This window comes from Podarcis bocagei (genome assembly GCF_964188305.1).
Source record: "Podarcis bocagei genome assembly, chromosome: 9".
NCBI classification, from domain to species: Eukaryota; Metazoa; Chordata; class Lepidosauria; order Squamata; family Lacertidae; genus Podarcis; species Podarcis bocagei.
Window position 1 is genome coordinate 50,654,638 of NC_138134.1, and position 22,656 is coordinate 50,677,293.

Genomic DNA, 22,656 nt, shown 5'->3' on the forward strand with positions numbered 1-22,656 from the left:
TAAATGTATTCTACAAAGAGAGGATTCCCCTCCACTCAAAATATTGTGATAGCTAGGCTTAGAGTAACCCTTGGCGCAAGTTGCACAACAGGACTCAAACTCATAATGATGGCTAAGCACATCAGAGTCTGTGGTTGTACTTGGTGACATTTGCGGTATTAACATATGTATACTTGTTTTACATGGTGAGAGCTTTTCATCATGGTGGGGGAGCATGAGCAAGCCCAGGCAGTTATGTGTGTTCTGGTATTTGGCACAACTAATAAAGGAAATTAATTGTGAGATATATAAGGAGGTGGTTGGTTGCTTTGAACCAACTTTTTAATATTAAATGTTAGGTATTGCGCTGAGGGAGAGAGAAATGGCAGCTGCTTGATGCTGAGAGCAGCTGCTCGGTTCAGTGTTGCTGTCACTGGAGAAGCCTATGCAGTGGAGAGGGACTGCTGGAAGCTGTAGCACTGCATAATTTGACCGCTGTACATCTAGAAGCACAAACTATGCTGTGGAGTTATTAACTACGGGTAGCACAAACTATGTTTTTGTATATTAAGTCTGAACCCAGGCAATGAAGCTTTCCCTTTGGAGCTACATTATTGCCTTTGGTTTGCATAAGAAAAAGAATACTGTATGCATAAAATGCTGTATGCACCTAAACCTAAACTGAAAATAAATGCAAACTCAAAAGTTTAATGATATGCATATAAAGCACTAGGCAGCAAAGGAGGTTCATGACCAGCAGGCAGGCTTTTTACTGGCCTATACCTACAAAACAAATATGCAGAGATATAGCTGGCCGATTGCCAGCCTATCAGGAATTGGTTAGAGTGGCTTGTCTGCTGATCAATCAGCTTCATAAACTGACCCACATCTCCATAGTGCAGCAGCCTTTTGAGGTGGAGCAATGTCCCTAGCTGTGGTTTGTCAATGATCTGTGAACTCAGACATAACAACAAACCACAGTTAGCATAAACTGTGGCTTGCAAATCAGCTTCAAGCTGTGGTTTCCAGTCCTGGTTTGTTAGCTCAAAACAAACCAGTGTTTGTTGGCACCATTTAGAATTCAAATATTAAAACAAATCATGTCTGAATCCAGCTATTATGTCTCATAAAGGTGACCAAATACCTGGGAAATTAAATTTGTGAATATGGTTATGAATTTGGAAATAAGGCTTCTCGATTGCTTGCCCATGCTCTTTTTAAAAGGGCAACCAAAAAGTCTTATTAAATGTGTTCACAATGATAAAGGTGCTTTGTGTTAAGAGCTAAGGCCATTAGAAGGGCATTTACTCATTTCTGCACATCTTTGTATTCATTTGATAAATTGCTGGAGTCATCTATTGATGATTTTCCATCTAAAGTACACCTCAACAAATTGTCAGACAAACACAGGAATCTTTTAAATTGCCTGGTGACAGAGGAGGAGGTAAAAGACTAAATAAGGGAAAGGCTCTGGTTTCTGATAGGTTTTGGTGGGACTTCAATAAAACATTTAGGGACTAACTACATTTCTCAACAGGGACGCGAGTGGCACTGTGGGTTAAACCACAGAGCCTAGGACTTGCTGATCAGAAGGTCGGCGGTTCGAATCCCCACGACGGGGTGAGCTCCCGTTGCTCGGTCCCTGCTCCTGCCAACCTAGCAGTTCAAAAGCACATCAAAGTGCAAGTAGATAAATAGGTACCGCTCTGGCTGGAAGGTAAACGGCGTTTCCGTGCGCTGCTCTGGTTTGCCAGAAGCGGCTTAGTCATGCTGGCCACATGACCCGGAAGCTGTACGCCGGCTCCCTCGGCCAATAAAGCGAGATGAGCGCTGCAACCCCAGAGTCAGTCACGACTGGACCTAATGGTCAGGGGTCCCTTTACCTTTACAATTCTCAACAATATTCTCAATGGAGACCCTATATTCCAAGGGGAAATACAAAGCTAAATCAGACATTGTGGATAATGAATGTTTGGATGGGAAATGCATGAAGATCAAGGCAGCAAAGAACAAACTGAAATTAAATGAGATTTGACAAGAGTGCTGGCTGACACACCCTTCAGGCTCTGTATCCAGCAGGACTCCTTAAAAATAAGAACTATCTGAGCAAACGAAATACTCTTTCTCTAAAAGCAGTCAGGACAGCCCTGAAATTTTTATAGAAAACTGAATGACTCTTTTGTGTGGTTGCCAAATGCGTTAAGTCTAAAACTTTACTCTAAAAGAAATTGGGTTGGTGAGGAGAGAAAGCCCCCAGTTAAATATTAGCTTTATGGTATATTTTGCTATAGAATGGTGTATAAGGCTGGACATGTTTTGCTGCTAAAGCTAGCTGATTTGCTTCTTTTCTTAACCAATGCTCATGCAAACAGCTCAGTTCTTAAACTGCTCTTTGAGTGTGTATATGTTTCTGGGGTTTTTTTATACTGGGGCTGCATGAGTACTCCTTTTTTATTATATACTCTAGTATTATGCTTGGATTACGGACATACAGAATAATTGAAAGCACACTTCCATGGCCTCATGAACATATGGCTCTTTGCAGCAGGGTTAACACAGAGAAGGCAAATAATAATGTAGAAAGCCCAAGGAGAGGAAAAGCCTGGAACCAAAATGTTTGCAATTAGCATCATTGACTGCACATGCTGGCTACAGTTCAGTCCTTGTGTGAGGGGGTACAACAAAAGGGTCGCAGCTGTTTAATTCAGTCCCAAAGCTAATCGTTTGTGATTTTGCAATACTGGCATCGTCAACACCTCTGTTTGCCCGGCTGCTGTCCCCCAGGGAAACCAGCACTTTACCACTGAATCAAACCAAATGGCAATTGGGTTTTCCATGGATTGCAGTTTGTTCTGATTCAGCAGTAAAGAGCATGTTTTCCAGGGGAAAGCTATGGGACAAGTGAAAAACCACTCGGACCCTTGCCTAAAAAGCACGAGACAAACAGAAAACCACTTGAACCCATGATTTCTAGGCACGGGGCAAGTGGAAGTATGGAGGAGCCCTCAATCTTAATTAAGGCTCAATATTAATTAATTAAGCCTTAATACTAATTAATTAGCTCCTCAGGCAGGAAACAACACTCACCTCGAGCTGTCCATTCTGCAGACAGCAGAGCTGAAGGCCAACACACCCTGACCTCAGACATTGGCCAAGAGAACAGGAATCTGCCTCATAACGAATCACTGGTCCATCTAGCTCTGTATTGTCTAAACCAGGCATGTCCAAAGTCTGACCCAGGGGCCACTTATGGCCCCCGGGCTGGTTTCAAACAGCCCCCCAGGCAATTTTGAAAAAGCAATCTCTTGTGGCCCCAAGCACCTGCCCACCAAAGCCATTTCCTTTTTGTGGGCTCGCCACGAGCTCTCCCCTCTGTACAGGGGGCGTGGCTAGCCCCCACACCATTAGGGAGTCCCCGGTTGTGTCACTCCTTGGGTTGACCAATGTGGTCGGCCGGGGGGGGGGGCGGGCGTAGCTAAATAAATAAATAAATACTATAGTACATGTTCAGGATGTTGATGCTGCAGTGATGGCGGTGGGAGAGGGGCGGCCGCTGCCTTGACCCAGTGCCGGATTTATGTATAGGCTAAGTAGGCTGAAGCCTAGGGCCTCTAAATCTAGGTGGCCTCACCAGCCTGCCCTCAACCCAGTGCCACAGTCTCCCCTCTCCAAAAATTGCAAACCCAAGACTTCAAGCGAGGAAGGGCAACTCAAGCCCCTAAATCTAGCGGGCCTCGTCAGCCTGCCTACTCCCCAGTGCCGCAGTCTCCCCTCTCCCAAAATTTAAACACAAGACTTCATGCAAGGACAGGGCAACTCGGGCCCAGCAACTATGAGACTCAGGGCTAGCCATTGGGGCCCAATTTGAGGCACTGGGGCACAACTTGAATTTTTTTTTGTAGGGCCCCAGTTCACAGCCAAATCTGGCCCTCTTTGAAAAAGTTGGGACACCACTGCTGTAGAGCTGATAGCCAGGCCTGCTGCAACAAATAGCTGTGCAAGCCTTTGGGAGGCAGAGACATGAGAGGGCAGCAGAGGAGTAAGGGAAAGAAAGAGAGACAGAGGCCAGTGTTGCCCACAGCACCCCTGATCACCATTCAAGGCACCCCAGGGTGCCCACAGCACACTGGTTGAAAACCACAGTCATTGGGGTTCTTTCCACCTGAAGATGGAAGGAGAAGAGGGTGGATTTATCCCTAACTACATGCACATTTAAGAACTTGCAGTTTCCCTCTTCTTTTTGTCAAAATCAACTCATTAGCCATTAACTACTTCTTAGCATAAGTGGGTGTGGAAGTTGGCTCCAAATTTCAACAATTGCAAATGCTGAGGTAGTGGATCCAATGGACAATAATTTGGGGAAATTCCAGCAACACCACCCATTAATGTCTTATCTGGGACAGAAAAAAAACTATGATTCTGTTGCTTCAGTAAGACATGACCACAGCAAGACATAAGGTCATACATAGAGTCACACTGATGGATTAATAATCAAGGGATTGGGTTCACCTCTTGTAATGGAAATAGAACTAGGAAACACAGATTAGTGTTGAGTAGTGACTGTTCAGTGTGGATGGGCCCACCCAAGTGGTGTGAATGACTTAATTCTGCTCCCTGGGTTCTTTCACAACCCACATGTAGATAAGAAGCTATCAGGGCTGTGGAACCTTTTCACTGCATGGAACAAAATAATGGGGGGGGGGAAATGAGGCAATAAAATATTTATTAGTTTGAGAACCAGCATGGCAACGTATCAAACCAAGGCCAGGTAAACAAGGCTCTGGTCTCTGTTTATGTGCAAATTACTGACTCTATTAAATGGGAATAATATTGATCTCTAGCAGACAATGCTTTGGGGGAAAGATCTTGGTGCTGCGACAATAAATGTATTAATATAGGCTCTGTATTTGTTTTGTTTTTATTTATTTATTGCATTTCTATCCCACCTTTTCTCTAAAGAGCTCAAGGTGGCATACAGGATTCTCTTCCTCCCCATTTTATCCTCAAAACAACCCTGTGAGGTAGATTAGGTTGAGAAACTGTGACTTGCCCAAGGCCACCCAGTAAGCATCATGGCTGAGCAGAGGTTTGAACCCTGGCCTCCCAGATCCTAGGCCAACGCTCTAACCACTACACCACACTGCTGCATAATGCACACTCCCATTTACACTACATCCATTGCACTCCCACTATTAGTTTGGGAAGCAGTATTCACATGGTGTTAACCACAGTCCATATCTATCCCATACAAGGAACAAGGTTATTTTTTATTTCTTTAAGCTTGAGTGCGTGCTCGGCAGGGCAATTGGGGGTTGCAGTTTGGCTGTGATGGAAGGTTGCAGTTTGGTCGCCCCCCAAAATTTGCCCTACCTTGGAGGTCGTCTTCCCAACAAAAGCTCAACAACTTCAAGGTCGTCGTCCCCCCCATGTGATTTCTTAATTTTGGGTTTTAAAAAGCAGCGGTCATATTATACATGGGGGCGTCTTGTACATGGAAAAATACAGTATTTCTTACACCCTTGCAACATCACCATTATTATTATTTCAGGTCAGTTTTGTGTTGAGGCTTGGCTGGACAGTTCAGATAAGTAATATTTGGCAGGATGCAGACTGTACTTGGCCCATGGCCTGCCAATGACATAGGAAAACTGATGCAACATTCCCCTCCAAGAAATAAACAAGCCTTGTCCACAGCCAAGTGTCTTGAACGGCACAATGCAGATCTGAGGGAGCAAAAACTAAACCTTCCCACAAACTGTGAGGTAGATCAATATAATTATCCCCATTAAACAGACCAGAAGTTAAAACTGAGGAACTGTCTGTAAAACCTGGCATGATCATTTTGTGTTAATTTTAAAGGATGAATGAAGATGAGTCTGGAGGAGCTATGGCAACACAGAAATCTAAACAACATACAAACCTCTCGACCTGGTTCCCTATAAATGTTTAGGACTACAACTTCCATCAGTTTCAGCCAGGGTTGTTGGGTATTGTAGTCCAAAACATCTAGACAGAACCAGATTGGGAAAGGTGGCTTTAAGGCTATAATACAATAGCTTGTAGTAGTATTTTATGAAATAAACTATTCCTTTTACTTTGCTGTCTGTTTAATTTGTTAATTTGTTTCCTGCTTGGCAGGGGGTTGGACTCGATGGCCCTTGTGGTCTCTTCCAACTCTATGATTCTATGATTCTATGATTCTAATTATTGTATCACTTCTAATTCCTGGCAATCAAAGGTCTTGTAACAGGCAACTATCTTTGCAGTTTGGTTCAAAACAAGATAACATTGAAAACTGAAATACTTAAAGCACTGGGAAGCGTTGATAAATATTCTGGTATGCTATCCTCTCAGCAGGAAATTGATAATCTCCTTATTTAATTAGATTTTACCACACCACACCAAAGGTTTGTTCCACTTTGAAAATCAACGCGTCTCTAAAAGTTCAGGAAACAAAGATAAGACATCTCGTCCTACGAAGTTTTAGCTGTTTCTTTCTTGAAAGAGGATGGTTTTTAAAAATGAAACAAAAACAAAAGCACAACCGTATGTCTGGTGCCACTGGAAAGATTTCAGGCAGATAATTAATTACACAATGGACTGTAATTTTGTCCAGGTTTCTTGAGGTCTCTCTGTACCAGTGGTACTTGCTTTGCAACATCTTGGAACATGGCCTAACACTATGTGCTGGGGATGCCTTTATTGGGCCCCAGATTGTGTGGATTCATGGAAACAATTCTGAAATAAAGTGAAAACAAACCAGAATGTTGTGACGTTTTCACTTATGTACTCTCTATTGTGAGGGCAAAACTAGTTACCAAGGAGGAAGATACTTTTTCTCTTCTTCTTGCCATTTGAACACACTGACCATTATTTTATCTTAGCAATCATTGTCAGCTTAGCCAACTAAAAAAGAAGGAAGTTTTGCTGTGCTGTGTCAAAGGTTAAACCTCAAGCTATCTGTTTCGCTTCTTTTCCTGTGTGTGAAATCCAATTCGAAAAGCTCTGCAATGTGGGCTTAGATGTAGGAGAGACTGTCAGCCCCTCATCCCTGCTCAGGGATAGTCTACTTCCTCTTTCCCTACTGTTTTGATAACAGTAGGAAAAATTAATAAAAATATATTTTATGGGGGGGAATTATGTGGAGGGGAGACTATGCCTGCTGGCCACCACCACCCATGTTGGGCCCTGAACCCCATCTCCATATTAGAAGGCAACTTGCTGTATACTAGGAGTCTACCCTGGCAGGTGGAATCTTGATTGTGCAGCCCCACTCATCCCAAACATGCAGAACTTAGCCATATGGGTGAACGACCCAATAGCATTTTGGTGCTCTCCCTATGTGAATGCTGCCAGATTAAAAAAAATAGAAAAATGGACCAAACCAAATACCTTTTCCATTGCATTCACCAGTGGGTTTTGACAATTTTGCTTATGGAACTGTAAGCATTCATCAGGTTTTCTCTAAAATTTCAGGCACTCTCAAATTTTGTTTCGGATTGTCAGCATTCACATGTGAAATGTTGGCATTCACCAAATTTCAGAAAGTCACTGTAACACGTGCTAATAATTATGACTCAACCAGGGACAAGTTATATACCATGAACAGATGACACTCATGGAAATTGTGAACGGAACACACTTTTTCTGAACATATGTTTTCACAATCTTTCAGACCCCATTTCCCTGGAGTGGATGTGACTGTTCATCATTTAACGAAAGCACAAACATTTTTAAAACAGATGTGGTCAGGTGAAAAGAGATGAGATTTGAAAGCAAAAAATTTTTGGCAGAAGATGGGACACGCAGTCAGAATCCTTCTCTGAGCCCTTGAGCGTATCAGCTGTACTGTTCGGCTTGCTCTACTGCATCAAGAAGTACAGCCATCTCTTTTGATCACATGGACCGAACCCAAATTATTTTTATTTTATTCCCATTTATATCAGACAAGGCCTGCTGGATTGAGCCAAAGGCCCATCCAGTCCAACAATCTGTTCTTATAGTGGCCAGATGCCTATGGAAAGCCCACAACCTTCAGGATAGCAGTGAAACAGAATTTGTGTTATGTTAGTCCAGGAACTATAGTGTTCTGTGGTCCTCTTGTCAACTGCACAGTTATGAAATCTCCATCCACACACTATCCCACATGAAAGCAAGCTGGCTACGCATGAGAACATTCAGAGGACTTCTTTCCCACATGCTGAACTCGGCCCAGATCCACTCAAGCCACACATTCATTGTGCCAACTGGATAAGTCATACCCTGGAGCCAGCATGGTACCCTTTAAACGTTGTTGGACTACAATTTCCTACCATCCATCAGTGCCAATGCTCAGGGGTGATGGGAATTTTAGTCCAACAACTTGTGGAGGACATCGTGTCATCTAACCTTGCTCCGTGTGAAGAAAATTAATGCTTCCCTAGCCACAGCACATTTTCCTGGCCAATGTAGTTGAAAAGCTAACAAGTTTTTGCATCATACTAAGGCCGATACTCAGAGGACTTAGTAACGAATAACTGGAAGCAGAAATATTTTGGGGATTATTTTCTGGAAAACACAAAGGACATTTATTTGTGGGGCAGGATTTGAAATCTTCCAAGTTCATTGACATTTAGATGACTTCAGTGGGATTAAAAGTTTTCTTAAAGACTACTTGATGTCCTTGGTGAGAGAGAGAGAGAGAGAGAAATCACACACGACACTAGAAACTGCCAGAGTTGGTATGTGCTTAAAAATAGTTACAAGTCATTGGAATTCAGTGAGAAGATGTTGGAGAGAATTACCAGAAAAGACTGTCCCAAAAATGTGTTAGTGGTGCTGTTCAGGGAAAGATGTAAAGAAAATATTAGTGAATATTACACAATCGTGTAGAGACAACCAAGCATGGAATTTACTGTTCCTTGATTGGTCAGCAGAGGAGTATGAAGGACATTTATTATTATTATTATTATTATTATTATTATTATTATTATTATTATTATATTTAGGCCTTAATTTACTGCCCGTCACCATACCATAGTAGTTACAGGGTGGTGTCCAATAAAATGCAACAATACATAATAAAATCATTAAAACTAATTCATATCAAATACACACATAACTAGTATAGTGTCAGTATCAAGGTAGAACTTACCACCAATTTATGGAATTTAATATGAGATTGTTTTTTCATCATGGAAATCTCAGTAACTGACCAGTTAAATGTTGCATGTATTAGTTCCGACACTGCTTTTATGGTAAAAAACTGAGGTGCCAGTAAATATATCTTAGTAAAAGTCTTGTGGGTGCCAGCACAAACTGGATGCCATGGGCAGGAAAAGAGAGAGAGAGAGAGAGAGAGAGAGAGAGAGAGAGAGAGAGAGAGAGAGAGAGATGATGGAGTCACCAAATAAGCACTGAGCTGTAGCAGACTAAGCAAAAGCAAGAAAACAGTTTATTTCTCTTTACTCATGCCCTTATTTACTTATTCAATTGGTCCACCATTGGTCTTTTCACTTGCTTCTTTGTTGGCACATCCAGTGCTAGTATTTATTTTCCTTTTAGCATCTTTGAGCTTGAGATGTTTGGTAACTGCATGCCTTAAAAAAACAAAACCCAATTGTCTATTTCCTGTATTTTTGATTTTCAGCTGTCTATAGCTATTTTGCAGATATAACAGCATTATGATTAAAGTCCATTTGAGAGACTGCAGACAAGAGAACTCATGCTCATGCATCCTAAGGAACAAGCTATAGAAAGCCCTCACCTACTGGTTCCCTGTGAGTGGAAGCTCTGATGGGTACAAGGAATACTGCGATGGAAAGGGTAAACCCATGCATGTCAATTCGGAGCACAAAGCTGCCTCCTTCATCAAAGCAAGCAAGTAAACCCTGACAAGCACTAGGGACAGGGCTTTCTCAACCCATGTATGCTATGGAACCCCATCCCAAGGGATGTACACAAGCTGTTCCAGGCTTTGAAACCCCACAGGTTTGAACAGATTTTCATATAAATGCTTTCTTTGGTTAAGCTGCTGTTTTGCTTACTTTTTACTTCTGTAGCTTTGGGAATGTAAATATCCCTGTAGATGCCAACGCGTGTTGTGGGTGGAGAAATCTCCACTCTCATCACAGTGTGGGCAGAGGTGGATTTAGGACTACGGTTTGGGCGCACTGGGCGCACAGCTTTGTGTGCACTGCAGGGGACACCACAACTGTAATTTAGATTGGAGTGCAAGAGGTGAGGGAGAGGGGCAATTTGGGGTGTGCACAGGGCGCCACTGGAATTTGAGACACCAAGGTCTGCCACTGTCGAGGGAGTGAAAGGATAACTCTCCCCTCCCTATGCTCTGTCTCCTCAGTAAGAATTATTTTTGGAAAAACAAGAAATGTAGATGCATATCAAGTTGTGGTTCGAGGACCCGACCCCCGCGAAGTGAAATGAAGACACAAGGACACGTGATATAAGGTTGATGGGCTAGAAAAGGCCACAACTTTATTGATTACAGCAATGGAAAGGTATTGGCTTAGGCATTGGATCAAAACAAGTGGGTTTCTTCACCAGTAGGTGGAGCCTGTTGATGCTAATCCAACTATAGGCTCACCCCTGCTGTCACCGAGGGTCGTGCCAAGGCCTCCTGCCAAGCAGGCATCGGACGGAATACACGACCCCCAGATTCCTTTAACGGAATACCCCTAAAAATTGAAGGCATAGGCGATGGCCACACCTAGCACTTCGACACACCACAACACATTATTCCAATGCCTAACCTACCCACCAATACCACAAAAGTTGTGACGATTGCCACGAGGTAGGCGAAAAAACCAAAAAGCCTAATGCCAAATGGAAAAACTCCTACCAGGCCCCCCAGACAACCAGGGCGACCAACCTAAGGTCCATAGCAAGGCCAATGACCTAAGCCCTAACCAAAAGGGAGTGGAGGGTGGGTGACTCGTGACGGGGCGACGACGAAGAATGAGGCCAGTGAGAGGCTGGCGCTGCAGAAAAAGGCTGCTGAACACGCCCCCTCCGCGGCACCTGGTTGGGTGGCCACCCGGGGGGGCGTGAGCGCCAGCCAGGTGAGCTGGAGGCAGGGGGCCAAGCCCCCTGCTGGGCGGTGCTCGGGCTCCCGACCACAACCACTCCCCTCTCTTTCAGGGAGGAGAGTCTTTACCATTAGGCATTTATCCCATTTGCACCAGAGAGACAATCTGGGCTTACAACATTCCCCCTTTCCTTGGAATGTTTTCTTTTGATAGAAACATGTAAGATAGGAAATCCCCCTGCACAGAAATATGACTTGGAAGAATGAACTTGTTACATTTTTATGTTGTTTATTATGATTCAGTGAATGCATTTTGATGTTACTTGTAAGCCACCATGGAAAGACTTGTATACTGAAAAGCAGGATATAAATAATTATAACTGCATTTAATTAAAAACCAGTGGAGCAGTCATTCAAGAACATATAACACTAAGCAAAGGCATGCATCGGCAGGAATGTTTCCATCTACATTCCAAAATTTAAGTTCTGGCAGGTCCTTTTAGTAGGAGAGTTGCACAGTTCAGTTACTGTCAAAACTTGAGAGGGTTCAGGGCAGGAAATTGGGGGTCTTGGGCCTAGCCTGTTCATCTATTTTAATGTATGTTAGACCATTAACTCTGCACGGTTAAACTCTCTTTAATACTTTTCATTAAAAAACAAATCCCAGAGAAATCATTTTTGTTAAAAATACGTCCATTTCCTGGATTAGCCTTTGCTACCCTCACTTCTTAATTTAGACTTGGTTTTCGTTCCAAGATCAAGAATATTTTAGTCATTTTTAACCTGGAATTTTCCTTTCCCCCCAGGTCTCCAACAGACTGGATTTCCCATCATCATTACCATCACCTCCAAGAAATGCCTATCTTGTCATTTTTTCTTTAGAAATCTTTACCCAATGCCTGAATATTTTGTCTTCTAATCCCATAAATACTGGGAGGGAAAACAGTGTCCAGAATGGTATTTTCCAGCTATTCTGTTCAGAACAAGAAACAGAGATCTGTCCTGTGAGCTACGGGAATCTAACCAAGGAATCTTGCACCTAAAATGAGAGGTTTTGAGACTCAAGCCCTGTTGGAAGTCATTCCTTATGGTAGGGGTAGCCAACACAATTCTCTCCAGATGTTGCTGGCCTGCAACATCAACCCCAGCCAGCATGGCCAGTCATCAAGGATGATGGGAACTGTGGTTCAACAACATCTGGAGGGTCCCAAGCTGGCTCCTCCTGATCTATAACATGGAAGGCCAACCCCATATTTGTCTGTGTATGTGGGGGCAGGATTTGGCTACGGTTTCAAAACAGCAAAGGGAAGGTGCAGACACTGTAAAAAAATAATAATATCTAAATAATTCTATGGTTTGTCATTAGGCCACATGTACCAATGAGCCTTGGCATAGAAAACAGGTCCCTGGGCAATGCTGTGGGGAGGCCTAGCTCAAATTCTGATTTGCTTAAAACATCAACCATAGGAGAAAAGTGGTTGAAAAGATGCCTTATCTGTTGCTTGCCTACCAGCAGCATTCCATAAACTAGGCACATTTGTGCATTATAGTTTCATTTGCTCCATGGTGCATCTTTAGTGCTCCTAGAACACATACTGCTGACAAAGGTCTGTATAGTTAAAGCTATGGTTTTCCCAGTAGTGATGTATAGAAGTGAGAGCTGGACCATAAAGAAGGCTGATTGCCAAAGAATTGATGTTTTTGAATTATGGTGCTGGAGGAGACTCTTGAGAGTCCCATGGACTGCAAGAAGATCAAACCTATCCATTCTGAAGGAAATCAGGCCTGAGTGCTGACTGGAAGGACAGATTCTGAAGCTGAGGCTCCAATACTTTGGCCACATCATGAGAAGAGAAGACTCCCTGGAAAAGACCCTGATGTTGGGAAAGGTTGAGGGCACAAGGAGAAGGGGACGACAGAGGACGAGATGGTTGGACAGTGTTCTTTGACCAAACTGCGGGAGGCAGTGGAAGACAGGAGTGCCTGGCATGCTCTGGTCGATGGGGTCACGAAGAGTCAGACACGACTAAACAACAACAAAGAACACATACTTTGTTTTATGGAGCAGCCCCCACCAGATCTCATAGGAACTCGCCATCTATGTAAACTTACTACTATCACTAAGCGCCAGAGCTCCTGAACTGCAGGACTCCATACCTCACTTTCGAGGCCCTTTTTCTTGTTTCATCACTCATTCAGTCTTGCACAAATTTCCACCAAGATGCTTTATCCACAACCACCCTCTGAAGTTTGTTCTGAGCAACTACATTGCTCAGAACTTTTAACAGTCTTAGGCTGCAAGTCTGTACTCACCTAGGGCTGAGTTCCATTGAATTCAGTGGGACTTCTGAGTAGCCATATTTAGGTAGGATCTGACTATAAAGTAATTTTTAAGGGCCTCTGATACAAAATAGCATAAGCAAGGAGGGAAGTAATATATATGATGTAATAATGCAGACTAATCCTTTTATCTTCTTTTCCACTAGCTAGATGCTCCACTAGAGTGATTGACTCCAATAGTCTCTAACTCACGCAAATATATCTCCTGCCCAGTTACCCATTCAATTCAATTCAAGGGAAAAAGAAGATATGTATCTACATTACTTTGGATACTTGGTGTTGCTGAGGTGACATGGAAAGCTCATTTAGAGCAAGAAACTGCAAAGATGGAACTTTTATATAAGTCACATCCATCTGATCCAAATTTAAAGCAAGAATTGGCTCAACACAACATCACTCCAGATACACTTTCCTGTCCAATGTGATAAATAATTGAGTGCCAAGCAAACTGAAAGATGATAGTCATGTGGTTGTTGAATTTGCTCAGCAAAAAAAAAACCCCAGCCCTGTTGACATGTCTTTGGTTATACTAGCACAATTGTAAAATCAGAAAATGGAAACACTCTAATATTTATACTAAATCATGTATCAAAACATGAAAATTTCCACTCATGAAAAATGGCCCGGCATATTTATAATGGGTCTTCTTTAGATGTAAAAGACAAAACTTCTGTATAGTCTTAGCAGACTGGTTGTCTGACAGACAAACTGTTCAGTATAGAAATGTGGCAAAAGTTAGATTTGTGGCTTGTTTTTTTGCACCACCATATATAAACAAAGCATTTTCTGCATTGTCAACCATAACATAAAATAGTTTTAGGAGGTAGTGATACAGTGGTGCCTCGCAAGACGAAATTAATTCGTTCCACAAGTTTTTTCATCTAGCGAATTTTTCGTCTTGCGAAGCACGGTGTCGGGAAAGTTTTGGAAAAGCTTCAAAAATCACCAAAGTCTTCAAAAACCTCAAAAAAGGCTACCACACCGCGTTCTATGAGTTGCTCCTCGAAGTCAAGTCACAACTGTATTAACGGTGTTAAGAAAAAGGAAACAAACTTGCAAGACATTTTCGTCTTGCGAAGCAAGCCCATAGGGAAATTCGTCTTGCGAAGCAGCTCAAAAAACGCAAAACCCTTTCGTCTAGCGAGTTTTTCGTCTTGCGAGGCATTCGTCTTGCGGGGCACCACTGTATAGCCAGAGATATAGTCAAATCTTCTAGAAGGAGCATAACTTGAGAGAGGAAAATAACAGGACCTAGGTATTTGGCACTAATTGCAGATGCCCACATTACAGTTTGAATAGCAGTATTATTTTGGGGCTCTCACCTTTCTAAAAGTTTTGAATGTCATCCAGTGAAGAGGATGTTTTCACCATCTTTATAATTTTGAAATATTTTTTTTCCAACCTCAATGACATGGTGAAATATCACAGAGCAAATTATGATGTAATCTTCCAGTTGGTAGCATTTTGCATTTAAAACGAGAAAAGCAAGAGTCCAGATAGTAATATAACATTAAATGAAAACTCTCTGTGCTCTGTGAGCTATTTCTGTCAGAACACTAAACCATGGTCTGGTGAGACAGGAGCCATCTGCTTTACCCTCGCCTGTTGCCCAAACTAGTATTTTTCGCTCCATAAGATGCACCTGACCATAAGACGAACCTACTTTTTAGAGGAAGAAAGGGGGAAAGACCCATTTTTTGGGGGGATCAGCTCACACTTGTGCAGCTTCTTTTGCATAGGGGAAAAGCCCCCTTTTTGAAGATCAGCTCAAAGTTGTTGTGAGGCATCAGGCATAAGCCTGCATTTTATTAATGTTTGATCAGGACTTGTATATTAAAGAGGGCTTAGATTTTCAAAAGTTTCATGCCAGGCAAGAAGGCTAGCTGCTTAAGAAAATACTGACAGTGTTTTCTTCCTCGTAGACAAGGGGCCCCTTTTGATTGATAGCAGAAAGCAATTCTCAAAGTCGTAAAAGCTGAAATTACAGACTGAGTAAGGCACTGACCCTACATGTTATAGAAGATAAAAAAGGCAGAGATAAACATAATTAATAGTTGGTAAATAGAAAAATAATGCCAATGTGCCTCCCAGTAAAATGAGCCAGATCTTCTAAGGTTAAAAAGGCCAAGACCAAATGGAGAAGCATCTAGCTGGGAAGTCTTTTAAAGCTGTTTCTTTTTTAAACTGAGAGAGTTTCAATAAATGTTGGGAAGAGCTAATGGAAACAAAGCAGCTGGCTGAAGCAGCTGGCTGAAGGGGGGGGAAGATGTAAACTAAAGAGGTTTCTTCTGAAACTGATTTATACTGAGTTCCCTTTTCTACTTTACAAAGACCTTATTCCTTTTAAGAGGCTACCTGTGTTGTGTATTAAATATATTGTCTTAAATATAATTATGCAAAGGATTTAGAAATGCTAGATTCTTATTTCATATAGTTGTAAAGAGTTGTATTTATCCTGGAATTAAGTCAGACACCAGCCCAGCCCTCTTGCTAGACAAAGAGACGCCATCCAAGCTGTCCTGATATATGGCTGTCAGGCATTTGTTTAGAAACCTTCAAATGAAGGAGATCTTTCAATGTTGATGTGAAACTCAAGATCCTTGACATATGTTTAAGATAAAAATTTAAGATTAACCATTTGTTTTAGAAGGCAATAGGGCAAGGAGGGCAAGAGGTGAGCTGGTAATTAAGATTCCTTGTTGAGACACATGTAAGATATATTACTACTTATTTGTCATTTATAGATGTAACAATATATAGCTCTTTGTGTTCCTTATAAGGACAGGAGGATATGGGTGTATCTTTTAGGATTGGATATAGCAATCAGCCAATAGGAAATCCAACCAGGCTGATTGGACAGAGGCAGCCACAGGAGGAGCAAAGGGGGCTGGATTAAGGGGATATAAGTGCTGGCCATAATGGCAGGAGCCAGGCCAGAGCTTGGTAACCACATACCACTGTGCCTCTCATTTATTTGTCTGACAAATAAATAATTATTTTAAATTCTCTATTGCTGCGTTGAATATTTCATTCCAGCTAAGCGTTAACCACAAGCAGGGTGCTACATTTTATGGTGCTCCTGTGACTCGGATAAGTGGTCTGCTGGAACGCAGCCCCTTCGCCCTATTGGGCAGGGTACAAGAGAGAGGATCTCTAAACTGCTTACCCAAGCGCGCACTGGTAAATTTTTCCAGGGGGGACGCAGAAGTCTCGTCTGTCTGATACCCTGCTCACTGGCGGCGACGGACCGGGGGGAAACGGAACCAACCAAGGGTAAGTGCACAAAGGGATTTTTGGCCCTCCAATTAACTGGGAGGAAGAGAAGTCTTGATCAAACTTCTGCGTCTCAGTAAGTGGGAACTGAGTACGCTAGGTGGTTGGATACATCAGATGGTGATCTGGTGGGGGAAAAGGGAAGAATGGGAGGTAGTGTGTGGTGAAGTATCTAGCGCATTGTATGTGTGAGAAAGTACAGAGCAATCTGTAGCTGACCTGAGTGTGGAGTGGGCAGTACTTCGGTTCCTGGTAAGGCGACTTCACCAGGCAAGGAAATCCACGAAGCGTGTGTGTGAGTGACTGAGTGGATACTTCACAGGGCCATACAATGGGAGTTGGGGGTTCAAAAGGGGAAAATACACCTCTTGAATGTATGTTAAATAATTTTAAGAAAGCCTTCTCAGGGGCGTATGGAGTCAAAATGACGCCAGAGCGCCTGAGAACGTTATGTGAATTAGAGTGGCCGAAGCAAAATACTAAATGGCCATCTCAAGGAACCTTTGATATAAATTTAGTAAGCAAACTTTGGTCTAACATCGCCAAAGAAATTGGAGGGTGCCCAGAACAATTTTCATATATAGATTCCTGGCTGAGCACATTAAATAAAAATCCTCCATGGATAAGGGAATGCAAAGTCCAACGATGCAAATTATTGGCTGTAAAAGCCGAAGCTAGGAAAGGAATCTTGCCAAATAAACTCAAACCCATTTTTGAGGGACCAGAGGAAGAGCTGCTTCCACCTCCACCCTATGCTCCACATCGAAGGGAGCCTAATCCAAACACTCCACCAGTTGTAACCCCAAGGCAAGAAAGTGGAATGAATAATGGGGCTGGAGTCACAGAACTTGATTCCTTGATAGATTATGATAAATATCTTCAGGAGGCATTGGAGGCCTATAATAAAGCCCAAGCAGAAGTGGTTATTCCATCTGTGAGTCCCAGTAGAACTCCATCTACAGTCTCTTTTAGTGGAACAACTGATTGCCTACCCCAAACTCCTGTACATCCAAGTCCTAGAGAATTATTACAGAAGTTACAGGGAGACCTTAATCGGTCAGCAAGCAATACAGCCAGGCGTATAAAGCTGCTAAAAGAACGCCTTGGGACAAATACCATCCCCTATGATTTGAGGCCCCTAGAGCGAAGTGAAGAGAAAGATCACGTAGTAGCCCCTCTCAGAAGAGTATTTGATGCACTTGAGGAGCCTGTGCTGGTTAACGGGCAACTCGGACCACGGCCACCTCGAACTTCGACCCTGCAATATATTCCATTCACAACTACGGATCTGATGAATTGGAAAACACACACCCCATCTTTTGCAGAAAAACCTCAGGCTATGATGGACTTGGTGACTTCAATAATAAATACTCATAGTCCTACTTGGACAGATTGCCGCCAGCTCCTGAATACTCTGTTCACCACTGAGGAAAGGAGAGACATAATTGAAAAGGCACAGATATATTTGCGTGAGCAGGCCAGAGTGGGAAATATTTATAATATTGACCGTCATCTCCAAGACAACTTTCCCTTGGAAGATCCTAATTGGGATCCAAACAATGTAATTCACCTGGCCAGGCTTACCACCTATCGCCAGACGCTTGTGCAAGGTATCCGCAGGGCATGCCAGAAGCCCACTAATATGTCTAAAGTCTCAGAAGTAGAACAGAAACCAAATGAGAGTCCAGGAGACTTTTTAGAGAGGCTGCAAGAAGCCTATCGTATATGGACTCCTTTTGACCCTGAAGCCCCTGAAAACAGCAGAATGATTACTGCTACATTTGTGGCCCAGTGCGCTTCTGACATTCGTAAGAAAATTCAGAAATCAGAAGGATGGGAAGGGATGCTGATGAGCCAAATTATGGCCATTGCACGCCGAGTTTATCGGAATAGGGATGAGGCTGAGAAACAAGAGAAGAAGAAGTGGCAGAAGGAAAAGATGGTAATGCTAGCCACAGCAGTGAAGCAAGACTACCGCCCCTTAAATGGAGGAAGAGGGCGGGGAAGGAATCCACCACTGGGAAGGAATCAATGTGCGAATTGCAAGAAGGAGGGTCATTGGAAGCGGGAATGTCCTGAACCCCTGAGGTTGGAAGAAGTACGCCCAGGCCCAGGCCCAGGCCCAGGATCCGGCCCAAGAAACCAGGGACGAGGACGGGGAATGATCCGAGATGGAAGATATCAGAGACCTGGACAAGGACAGAGTAGGGACAATGTCATTGGACTGGCAGAGGAGGATTTTACCCAAGACTAGGAAAGACCGGACTCCATAAAGTTAGGCTTCCAGGAGCCCACGGTCACGATTCAATTAGGAAGCCATTTAATAGACTTTATGATTGATACTGGGGCTGAATACTCAGTACTCCCAGAACTATTGCAGAAAAAGGCATCCAAAAGTGTAGTCATTAAAAGTGCCACTGGTCAGTCAGCTAAGAGGTCTTTCCTCCAACCTTTGGAATGCCAGATTGGGGGACATCGTTTAACCCATCAGTTTTTGTATATACCTGAGTGTCCAATACCTCTCTTAGGTAGAGATATGCTGTCCAAATTGCAGGCCCAAATCACCTTCACTCCTCGAGGTCCAGAAATGAAACTGCCATCAAAGGCAGCAGGAATAATTTCCCTCTCAGTACCTAAGGAACAATCATGGCGCCTAATGTCAGCCCTGCAAGTCCAATCCACATTGGATACAGAGTTAAACAAGCTCCTCCGAACTCTACAGGTGCCACCAGGAGTATGGGCCGAAAACAGCCCACCAGGAATGGCCAAGAATATAGCTCCAATTGTAGTAACCTTAAAACCTATGGCTACCCCTGTATCTGTAAAGCAATATCCTTTACCCCGGCGAGCAGCAGAGGGCATCCAGAAACATTTGGACCGCCTATTAAAATATGGTCTGCTTAAGCCCTGCCAATCAGAATGGAACACACCCCTTTTGCCTGTTCGAAAACCTGGGACAGATGAATACAGGCCAGTGCAGGACTTGAGGCTCGTAAACCAGGCTATCGAGACCTTGCACCCAAATGTACCAAACCCATACACCCTGCTGAGTTTGATCCCACCAGAAGCAACATTTTTTACTGTATTGGACTTGAAAGATGCATTCTTCTGTTGCCGGCTGGCACCACAGAGCCAACCTATATTTGCCTTCCAGTGGGAAGACCCTTTGACAGGAACAAAAGGCCAGCTAACCTGGACGAGATTGCCCCAGGGATTCAAAAATTCCCCAACTTTATTTGGCACTGCCTTGGCGAAGGATCTAACAAGTTACCCCTCAATACCTGGAGAAAAGGTGGTTCTGCAATATGTAGATGACCTTATACTAGCAGCAAAGGATTTTGATACCTGTAAAGAAGGTACAGAGGAACTGCTCCACTTGCTCTGGCAAGCTGGCTACCGAGTTTCCCAGAAAAAGGCACAGTTATGTTTAGAAAAGGTCAAATATTTGGGCTTTGACATCTCACACCAACAACGAGCATTGAGACCAGAGAGGAAAGAAGCTATTTGCCTTATCAAGGAACCTACCACAAGGAAACAACTCAGAGGATTCCTGGGAACAGCAGGGTTTTGTAGACTATGGATACCTGATTTCAGCAGTCTGGCCAAACCCTTACATGAAAGCACTCGAGGTGCAGAAAAGGACCCATTCATATGGGGACCTGAGCAGCAACAAGCCTTTTTAGTTATCAAACAACGACTTATGGAGGCCCCAGCCCTTGGACTGCCTAATTCGGAAAAACCCTTTCAGCTGTATGTACATGAACAGAATGGGATTGCAGCGGCAGTCCTGACCCAGAGATTAGGAAGTTGGAACCGTCCAGTAGCTTATTTGTCAAAACAATTGGACTCAGTAGCAAAAGGATGGCCTCCATGCCTAAGGGCAGTAGCGGCCACTGCAAGCCTTGTCAAAGAAGCTGATAAATTTACCTTCGGCCAGACGATGTATGTGAATGTACCTCATGCTGTTCTGACACTCATGGAATATAAGGGTAGTTATTGGCTAACGAACCCAAGGATGGCTAGGTACCAAGGCCTATTGTGTGAAAATCCCAGGATTCATCTACGAGTAGTGAATATGCTCAATCCAGCGACTTTGCTGCCCCTACCAGAGGTAGATGATGAAGAATCACATGATTGTCTCCAAGTAATGGATGAAGTTTATTCCAGTAGACCCGATCTGAAAGATGAACCATTGAAAAATCCAGATGTTGTGTATTATACTGATGGTAGCAGTTACCTGCATGAAGGTGCCAGACGAGCAGGATATGCTGTGGTCACCAATGAGGAAGTTGTGGAAGCTGAAGCTTTGCCTGCTGGCACCTCAGCACAAAAAGCTGAACTTATAGGTTTAACTAGAGCTCTGCAATTGGCAGCCGGATGTAAGGCAAACATCTATACTGATTCTAAATATGCCTTCTTAACCCTGCATGCACATGGTGCTCTATGGAAAGAAAGAGGTCTAATAGGAGCCCACGGGAAGGCCTTGAAATATGGACCTGAAGTAGAAATCCTGTTAGAAGCAGTATGGGCTCCAGAACAGATTGCTGTAATGCACTGCAAAGGTCATGGACGAGGAAGGGATCCAATAACCAGAGGAAATCATGCTGCTGACAAAGCAGCCCGAGAGGCAGCCCAGAAGCCTGTGGGAGGATTTATAGCAGCCCTCATACCAGAGGTAGTTCCAGAAGAAGTTAAACCTCACTATACCCCAGAAGAGAGGAAGTGGGCTGAACAGGAAGGAGCAGTTGTGAAGGACGGTTGGATGATCCTGCCGGACAATAGGATTTATGTACCTCATCATCTAGCAGGCACAATTGTAAGAAATTATCATGAATCTACTCACCTTGGCGGTACTGCAACCAGAGAGAGTCTCAGTCGGAAGTTGTATATTATTAACCTATCACAATTAGCAACTTGCATTTCACAGAAATGTGTTCTTTGTGCTAAAAACAATCCCAGGCAGGGACCGGTACAACCTCCTGGAATCCAACATGTGGGATATGTCCCCATGGAAAGCCTAATTGTGGACTTCACAGAGCTGGTCCCTTCTAAGGGATTCAAGTATCTCCTTGTGTTTGTAGATACTCTTACCGGATGGGTTGAAGCTTTTCCCACCCGAACTGAAAAGGCACGAGAGGTAACTAAGAGACTCCTCACTGAATTGATCCCGAGGTTTGGGTTACCTAGATGCATTGGAAGTGATAATGGGCCAGCGTTCATTGATCAAGTAGTACAAGAAGTATGTCGAGTCCTACAAGTGAAATGGAGACTGCATGCAGCCTATAGGCCTCAGAGTTCAGGGAAAACTGAAAGAATGAATCGGACTCTGAAAACCCAATTGGCAAAATTAACCCAGGAAACGGGATTGGGATGGGTAGATGTGTTACCCATAACACTGTTTCGTGTTCGGTGTGCACCCACAAAAAGACTTAAGTTGTCACCTTTTGAGCTCCTGTATGGGAGACCGCCCTCCTTTGTTCAGGATATTTCAGCTGATCTTAAACAAATAGGAGACCATGTGACACAGGGACAAGTGCAATCTCTCTCCCGTGTTTTTGTTTCTCTTAACAGGTGGGCCCTCGAGCGCACGCCGTGCAGCATTGCCGAGCCGATTCATCAGTTCCAGGCTGGCGATAGCGTATGGGTGAAAGAGTGGAAACGTGATCCACTTGCACCTAAGTGGCGTGGACCTTACACCGTCTTGCTCTCTACTCCAACAGCGGTGAAGGTAGCTGAGGTGACCCCCTGGATTCATCACTCCCGTTTGAAGAAATCCGAAGGCAGTTGGACGTGCAAAGGTGACCCTTCTAATCCTCTTAAACTGACTCTCTCCAAAAACCCCTGTATCTAGCCCTACCGGGAACGGGCTAGGTCACGGGCAACATTTGACGACCGGCCTGCTGCAGCCACAACCTGGAAGCTGGCTGACCTGTGCACGCCTGAAGCTTGAGGAGCATCTGAACCAGCGATTGTGAAAGGACAGATTCTCTTATACAATTAATTGAATGCCCCCCCTTGTGGAACAATTATCAGAGATATTA

At 43.6% G+C, this 22,656-nt stretch overlaps 1 long non-coding RNA gene across 1 annotated transcript in view; it reads right to left on the reverse strand.

Annotated features, from left to right (window-relative positions):
* The window catches only part of LOC308594799, a 38,336-nt gene that overhangs the window by 6,078 nt on the left and 9,602 nt on the right, over nucleotides 1-22,656 (reverse strand). The gene's annotated exons all lie outside the window — the stretch shown is intronic.